Source organism: Callithrix jacchus, chromosome 6 (assembly GCF_049354715.1).
Source record: "Callithrix jacchus isolate 240 chromosome 6, calJac240_pri, whole genome shotgun sequence".
Classification (NCBI taxonomy): domain Eukaryota; kingdom Metazoa; phylum Chordata; class Mammalia; order Primates; family Cebidae; genus Callithrix; species Callithrix jacchus.
The window spans coordinates 139,907,268-139,916,518 of NC_133507.1; positions in this window are offsets into that span (position 1 = coordinate 139,907,268).

Below are 9,251 nucleotides of genomic sequence, written 5' to 3' on the forward strand. Positions count from 1 at the left end.
CCTACCATCAGGTATTGATGAACATTAAATAAAATAATTCAAGGAAAAAAAGGGTTTTTTTCCGGTGGCTGGCACAGAGTAAGTCTTCAATTACAATATCATGGGAAATACTGGAAATACACTGTACTTATAAGGATTTAGATAAGGGTTCTCCTTGTGTTGTAGAATCTAAAATAGAACTCAGGGATAAAAGTGACAATTTCATGGAAGTGGGGCAGAAGCAGATCTTTGGGTCCTTTTTTTTTTTTTTAGACAGAGTCTCGCTCTGTCGCCCAGGCTGGAGTGCAGTGGTGCAATCTCAGCTCACTGCAACCACCACCTCTTGGGCTCAAGTGATTCTCCTGCCTCAGCCTCCCCAGTAGCTGGAAATACAGTCATTATACCACCACGCCGGGCTAATTTTTGTATTTTTAGTAGAGACAGGGTTTCACTATGTTGGCCACGCTGGTCTTGACCTCCTGACCTCAGGCGATCCACCCACCTCGGCCTCCCAAAGTGCTGGGATTACAGGCATGAGCCACCGCGCCCGCCATGGGTCCCTTTCAACAATTCTGCTTTTCCCTTGCCACAGAGCCCTCAGGAATCCCAGATGGCTCCTGTCTCTCTCTCTCTCTCTCTCTCTCTCTCTCTCTCTCTCTCTCTCTCTCTCTCTCTCTCTTTCTCTCTCTCTCTCTCTCTCTCCCCTTGCAAAATCTTCCAACGGCTTAATGTTAGCATCTAAGAAGCTGTTCCTAAGTCCAAAGTGTGGTCATAGCAGTGCACACAGACCCACCTGTTAGTGAGAGGCTGAGCTTACACGTTGGACTGGAGTGTGCCAGTTTGCTCATGACCTTGAAGGCTTAGAAAAGAGGATCCTATGCAAGAGAGTGACTTCAGAAATCCATTCTCATCCCTGGCTTAATGACTAAAAGAATTCCCTGAACCCAGGGGCATTTGTTCTCTTTCTAAGGGGCCTGCCTAGGCCAAATAAAAGAATGGCTGACAGACCAGGGAGGGAAGTATTGGATGGGGCAGCTGGAAGAGAGGAGAAAGAGAAGGGGACAGACAGAGGCCTCCTAGGAACTCCTCAGGTCAGACTTGGTCAGCAGCTGGCTGGAAAGCACATACTAAGAACTGGTCTTCTCGGGACACTTACGTGCAGATAATCATGATCTGGGCAAAGATAGACGTTTCACATCAAGTTCACTGGAGCTATAGTCCCATTTGTACATCACAGTACACTCTTAGATGTAGAGCATCCCCTCTTAGAAATGGAAGGAAGCTTGCCTAATCAAACCTCATTTCACGGGAGCGGAAACCAAGGTTCTGAAAATTTAAGTGAAGATTCAAGTAACACAGCAACTAAGTCTGTCTTTTTATCTCTTATTTATTAGAAACATTTTTCCAAATCTTCAGGTTCAGCTTGTGGTACACTAGGACCACCAAGTAGACCTCCTTGTTCCAGTGACCCTACAAGAAGTTTCACAAACTCCTCACATGCCCTCCATTCACACATTTCCTTCATCCCCCTAGATTTTATGTATGTAGTTCATTACTTTATGTGTTTGTTTGTTTGTTACGGAGTCTTGCTCTGTCACCCAGGGTGGAGTGCAGTGGCGCAATCTTGGCTTACTGCAACCTCCACCTCCTGGGTTCAAGTGATTCTCCTGCCTCAGCCTCTCCATAGCTGGCATCCCAGGTGCCCACCACCACCCAGCTAAACTTTGTATTTTTGTTTCACCATGTTGTCTAGGCTGGTCTCAAACTCCTGACCTCAGGTGTTCCACCCACCTCAGCCTCCCAAAGTGCTGAGATTCCAGGCATGAGCCACTGTGCCCGGGCCATTACTTTAAAGACCTAGCTTGAAGTTGGATGCAAACAAGCTTTTGTTATGTAGACAACTAGCAGATTCTCACCCAGAAACATGTGGGAATGTGCACAGGGACAGTGCATGCTGAGTCTTGCCAGGGTCCCACTCAGAGGAGTGCTCAAGGATCCTGGCCAAGTAGGGAACCCTGCCCGGCACAGCCCTGAGGCCTGTACCTGCCTAGTCTCTCCACACCCTCAATGCCTTTAAAGCTGGAGCCGAGCCAGCTCTTTCAGGAAGACAGCCATGTTGTTTACAGTATGGGAACCAAGGGAGAGGTACGGATGTGGCCTCTTAGGTTTCAGTTGGGCAACACAATTCCTTCCCATGTCGGAAGTGACTAGATTTCTTCAGAGGCCCCTCCCCATTTACCTTCTAGATCTTACTTCTTCCATCCCCCGATGCAAGCCTGGCTAAAAGAAGGGGTGATAATTCTGAAATAACGTTGGGTCATTCATTCCCAAAACAGATATACACATGCACCCATGCGTAAGCAGCACACACCTCCACACTGTGGATTACCTAGAAATCCCGTCAATGTATCCTCCTGGAGGACACAACATTAGCTGGCAGAAAGTTTTAAAAAAGGGAAATAAAAAACAAGAAAAGAAATTCTGATGTTCATTTGATGTGCTATCTGGATTTCCACCAATTTCTAGTCATGGTAGCAGGCTGAGGAGGCACAGCAGCAACACAGCAGCACCTGCCTGCTCTCCACCGGCATCCTAGGTCACAATTCTTTCATTTTTAAAAATAGGATGGGCACGGTGGCTCATGCCTGTAATCCCAGCACTTCGAGAGACCAAGGTGGGCCGATCACCTGCAGTCAGGAGTTTGAGACCAGCCTGGCCAACCCGTCTCTACTAAAAATACAAAAATTAGCCGGGCATGGTGACAGGCGTCTGTAGTCCCAGCTACTCAGGAGGCTGAGGCAGGAGAACTGCTTGAACCTGGGAGGTGAAGTTTGCAGTGAGCTGAGATCACGCCACTGCACTCTGGCCTGATCACTCTAGGCAACAGAGTGAGACTCTGTCTCAAAAATAAATAAATTAATTAATTTTTAAAAATAAATAACTATGGTCAAAAGTAGGCAAGAGAAAGAAAAAATCACCAAGGATCATAAATGAAGAGGGAGCTTACAAATGTATAGACTTTTCAGGGAAGCCACAGGAACCCAGAAAGATACTAGAATTGATCATGCACCTTGAGGATGGGAATGGTAACACCAGTGACCCTAGAGGCCCCATGTACAGAAGGAAGTACAACTAGATTGCCTGTAAAATGTCAGTACCAGGAAAGAGCTGCCATGCCCCTTGAACAGGGATAGAAAACCACTTTGCAGCCTGAAACACAACCCCCAAGTGAGTTGTCGGTCCTGGGTCACAGGAGAAAAGGGGCCAATTGAAGAACATTCCAGAATCCCAAACCCAAGTATTAAGTGATGAGGACCCAAATCTGCCATTTGGAATGGTGTGGAAACTCAGGGCCAAGAAATAGCAATAACAAAAAATGCTCTGAGCCATGTACCCAGTAAGGCCCCAGCAGGCACAGCCATAAAACCACCTCTGTATAGACTTATTCATAATCCAAGGCACATGCAAGACTCCCATGGGGAAAAAAAATGCCTTCAAAAGATGAATTCACAATAAAATGTTACAAAGAGCTAACAATCATCACAATCAACAGTCAGCCAACAGCAAATGGGAGAATTCACACCTGAGGGATTAAAGATAATACAGCAATTTAGATTTGACTTTAGAATAGGAACAGTGCCATGAACAGTGACTCACACCTGTAATCCCAACTCTTTGAGAGGCAGAGGTGGGAGAATCACTTGAGACCAGGGGTTCGAGACCAGCCTGGGCAACATAGAGAGAATCCATCTCTAAAAAAAGAAAATTAAGTATTAGCCAGAGGTGGTGTTGTTTGCCAGTAGTCCCAGCTACTTGGGAGGCTGAGGCAGAAGGATTTCTTTTTCTTTCTTTTTTTTTTTTTTTTTTTTTGAGACAAGGTCTCACTCTGTTGCCCAAGCTGGAAGGCAGTGGTGGAATCTGGGCTCACTGTAACCTCTGCCTCCCAAGCTCAAGCAATCCTCCTACCTTAGCCTCCAGAGCAGGTGCACACCTCCATGCCCAGCTAATTGTGTGTGTGTGTGTGTGTGTGTGTATTTGTTGTGGAGATGGGGTTTCACCATGTTGCCCAGGCTGGTCTTGAACTCCTCGACTCAAATGATCCTCCCACCCTGGATTCCCAAAGTGCAGGAATTACAGGCATGAGCCATCGCCTGTAATTTTTTTTTAAATAGGTCAAGCATGGTGGCTCATGCCTGAAATTCCAGAACTTTGGGAGGCCAAGGAAGGAGGATTGATTGCTTGAGCCCAGGAGTTCAAGACGAGCCTGGGCAACATACTAAGATTCTGATCTCTACAAAAAAAATTTTTTTAATAGCCAAAGGTGGTGTTGCATACCTGTAGCCCCAGCTACTCAGGAGACTGAGGCAGGAGGATTTTTAAATTTTTTTTTAATAGGGTGTTGTGAGGCCAGGCACAGTCACTCACACCTATAATCCCAGCACTTTGGGAGGCCGAGGCAGGTGGATCACCAGGTCAAGAGATTGAGACCATCCTGGTCAACATGGTGAAACCCCGTCTCTACTAAAAATACAAAAATTAGCTGGGCATGGTGGTGTGCACCTGTAGTCCCAGCTACTCAGGAGGCTGAAGTAGGAGAACTGCTCGAACCCAGGAGGCAGAGGTTACGGTGAGCCAAGATCCCGCCATTGCACTCCAGCCTGGGAAACAAGAGTGAAACTCCATCTCAAAAAAAACAACAACATATGGTGTTATAGCTCAACCAGCAATCCTAGCACTTTGGAAGGCAAGGCCTGGGGGTCACTTGGGCCCAGGAGTTGGAGACCAGCCTGGGCGACATAGAGAGACCCCGACTCTATTAAAAAAATTAGGCCAGGCTCAGTGGTTCATGCCTGTAATCCCAGCACTTTGGGAGGCGGAGGCAGGTGGATCACCTGAGATCGGGAGTTCAAGACCAGTCTGACCAACATGAAGAAACTCTGTCTCCACTAAAAATACAAAATTAAGGCCAGGTGTGGTGGCTCACGCCTGTAATCCAAGCACTTTGGAGGCCAAGGCGGGCGGATCACCTGAGGTCGGGAGTTCAAGACCAGCCTGACCAACATGGTGAAACGCCATCTTTAAAAAATAAAAGAAAGAAAGAAAGAAAAAAAATACAAAATTAGCTGGGCATGATGGCACATGCCTGTACTCCCAGCTAATCAGGAGGCAGAGGCAGGAGAATCACTTGAACCTTGGAGGAGGAAGTTGCAGTGAGCCAAGATCACACCATTGCACTCTAGCCTGAGCAACTGGAGCGAAACTCTGTCTCAAAAAAAAAAAAAAAATTTAGACCAGGTGCAATGGTTCAGGCCTGTAATCCCAGCACTTTGGGAGGCCAAGTGGGCAGATCACAAGGTCAGGTGTTCAAGACCAGCCTGGCCAACATGGTAAAATCCGGTCTCTACTAAAAATACAAAAATTAGCTGGGTGTGGTTGCAGTGAGCTGAGATCCAGCCATTGCACTCCAGCCTGGGCAACAAGGCGACACTCCATCTCAAAAAAAAAAACCAAAAAAATTAAAATTAGTCAGGTAGGCATGGTGGCACACACCTGTAGTCCCAGCTACTTGAAAGGCTGAGGTAGGAGGATCCCTTGAGCCTGCAGAGTCAAGGCTGCAGTGAGCTGAGATTGGGTGACTGCATTCCAGCATGGGTGATACAGTGAGAATCTGTCTCAAAAATAAAGTAAAACAAAATAATTCTTTTTAGAAATTAAAGAATGAGGAAAATGAAGGGTAGAAAACTGTCAAAGAACTAATACCAAAAAAAATACATAACCTAATTTACATAACCTAAACCAGATTAGGAAAATTTACCAGGTGCCCAGCACAATGAATGAAAAAAAAACACCACCAAGGTCACATCATGCATTCTAAAACTAAAGAGATTTAAATGCTGAAATGATTGTATACAGTTAAAATCAAAACAGTCTTTTTAAAAAAAAACCACCTAACAAATGAATTTATTTAGGTTCCAAGTTACAAGGTCAATATATATTGTGCAACTACATTTCTATATAATATAGAAACAAAAAAAAAACTGGAAAATGAAAACTTTTTTCTTTTCTTTTCTTTTTTTTTTAAGACGGGGTTTCACTGTGTTGGTCAGGCTGGTCTTGAACTCCTGACCTCAGGTGATCCGCCTGCCTTGGCCTCCAAAATGCTTGGATTACAGGTGTGAGCCACCACACCCAGCCCTGAAAACTTTTTAAGGTGCCATTTGTAATAGCATCCAAAAAACCCATAAAATACTTAGACACAAATTTAGCAAAATACGTACAAGATTTATGTACCAAAAACTATAAAACACCCTTTGCAAAAAAATTAAAGTACACTTAAAGAGAGAAAGGTATCTTGCCCATGGACTGGAAGACTCAATACTAAGATGTCAATTTTCTGTAAATTGATCTATGGATTCTGCATAATCCATATCAAAATTCCAGCTGGAACAGGCCTCTTTCCTAAGAATCACCTGTCCAGGTTGGAATTAAACAATGAAGGACTCCAGGAGAGAGATCTTAGAGAAAGATTAACAGATTATCCAATGAATGTGAATGCATTGAGGGAGATACTGGCACTGATATTATGATAAGTACATGGAACACCCTCTCATTAGTTCCAGGGAAAACAAAACTTGTACAAAGAAGGGAAGTGTGAACATTGGACCCAACTGTGAATAATTTTTTACACAGTCATTATGACAAAGAAATTGAATGTTGACTTAACCAAAAAGTGTGGTATCTGTTTATGGAGAATGGAGAAGGCAGTATTTGTGTTTGCTTGGACCAGGGTGAAACCAGGAGAGAGACTGGGAGAATTTTACATTCTCATAAGCCAAAAGAGACAGTCAGTGACGATACCTAAACCTGGAGGGGGGAAGAAAAACAAGAACTAGCAGAGGGCTGGGCACAATGGCTCACATCTGTAATCCCAGCACTTTGGGAGGCCAAGGTGGGTGGATCACTTAAGGTCAGGAGTTCAAGACCAGGCTGGCCAACAGGGTGAAACCCTATCTCTACCAAAAAAAAAAAAAAAAAAAATGCAGTAATTAGCCAGGCATGGTGGCGGGCACCTGTAGTCCCAGCTACTTGGGCGGCTGACACACAAGAATCACCTGAACTCAGGAAGCAGAGGTTGCAGTGAGCTGAGATCATGCTGCACTCCAGCCTGGGAGACAGAGTGAGACCCTGTCTCAAAAAAAAAAAAAAAAATTACTGGCAGAATACGTATGATATTTAGAAACACGTAGGTCATTATCAGATGAAACAGCTGCGAGAGCTGACGGTTGCTGCCCTTGTCTGCAGGGACTGGAGCTGGAAGGCTGCTGGTTTCTGTTATAAGCTTCCGAAAGCCATTTTTTCAACAATGTGGATAGAATACTCAGACAATATAAAGAAATTTTCATCTTTAAAAGTCGAGTTGCCAGGTACGGTGGCTCACGCCTGTAATCCCAACACTTTGGGAGTCCGAGGCAGGTGGATCACAAGGTCAGGAGTTCGAGACCAGCCTGGCCAATATGGTGAAACCCTGTCGCTACTGAAAATACAAAAATTAGCCTGGCATGGTGACGGTGCCTGTAGTCCCAGCTACTTGAGAGGCTGAGGCAGTAGAATCACTCGAACCTGGGAGGTGGAGGTTGCAGTGCCAAGATGGCGCCACTGTACTCCAGCCTGGGCCACAGAGTGAGACTCCTTCTCAAAAAAAATAAAAGTCGAGTTAACATATTTCGATTGTTTTTTATTTTATTATGTCTTTGATTTATTTCTACCCTGAAGGTTGGAAAGAAGATTTTGGATTTAAAAACTGAATACCAGGCTGGAAGAACACATCGGTGCTGAAAGCTTCGCTGTTAGCTCCTTGTGGCTTCCTGGGTGGAGCCTACAGTGGCCTCTCCAAACTCTGCATGGAAACAGCAAGACTGGACTCCACCACTGTCTCTTGGTGAGTGGTCTTCTCTAGGAAGACACATCTTTGGGACGATCTTTAAACCAAAAGGAGACTGTCATTTTACTTCATTTGCATCTATGAGATTTTTCAGTCTCTGAAAGGCTCTTATGAAAATACTACTTTGCTCAGAAAGGGGCGAATTTTAGCTCTGTGGCATAAAATGTGGATTATCAGTTAGGATTTTTGCTGGAACTAACAAGAATGGGCCACAAGATGGAGGGCAAGGGGTGGTGAGAGGCTGTGGTTGGTCGGAAGAACCAACTGCTGTTAGAGATTGGTAAGAAGGACCAAAACAAATTTTTGAATGTTAACATCAGGAAGCATTGTGCAGAACATGCAGTTAATCCTAATCCCGCCTCTAGACTTACCCTAATGTGCAACCCCAATCTCGTCCATGATCCCTCCCATTACTGACCCCCACTCCTGTCCTAAGATTCACCCCATCCCTGGTCCCAGCCCCATACTGGACAAGTGGGTCCCTCCTTAGGGCAAACACTCTCCCTGGCTCTGACCAGACATCTAATCCTCACCCTATCTAGTCATTGAAACATCAGTTTTTGATACTTCAATATACTGTTAACTAAGTACCAAAATCCTGGCATTTTTTTTTTAAATCTGAAATCCAAATCATTTGTGTCTTGAGCTATAACCAGAAAATTACAGGCTGCATTAAAAATTCCAATCAGCCTGGGTGCCGTGGCTCACACCTATAATCGCAGCACTTTAAGAAGCCGAAGCAGGGAGATCACTTGGGCTCAGGGGTTCAAGACCAGCCTGGACAATGTGGCAAGACCCCATATCTACAAAAAAAAACGTAAAAATTAGCTGGCATGGTGACACACAGCTCTGATCCCAGCTACTCCGGAAGTTGAGGTGGGAGCCTCACCTGAACTCAGAAGGTTGAGGCTGCAGTGAGCTGTGTTTGCACCACTGCACTCCAGCCTGGGTGACAGAGCAAGACCCTGCCTCATTTAAAAATAAAAATAAAAAAATCTAATCGAAAAATGATGCACCCGTTTGAAGAGTCCACTATATCCCTCCCCTGTATAAAACAGCTCTGAGTTATTTTGTTGCTGTCTGAGCTTCATTTACCAAGTTCCTAGGGAGACTGAGCATCTTTCACGTGGTTATGAGTCATTTGCATTCCCCCTGGACCCAGTGTGGATCCAAACTTACTGAAGCCCCTGATGGAGTCGTCTTTGCGTACCGGGCATATGGTGAAGAAGGAGGAAGTTGGACTTCGAGGACACAGTAGGAGAGGTGGAAGGGGGATTAGCAGAGGGAGGAGGGGGAAAAGGAGGCCCCAGTTGTCAGCCTTCTGCCCTGG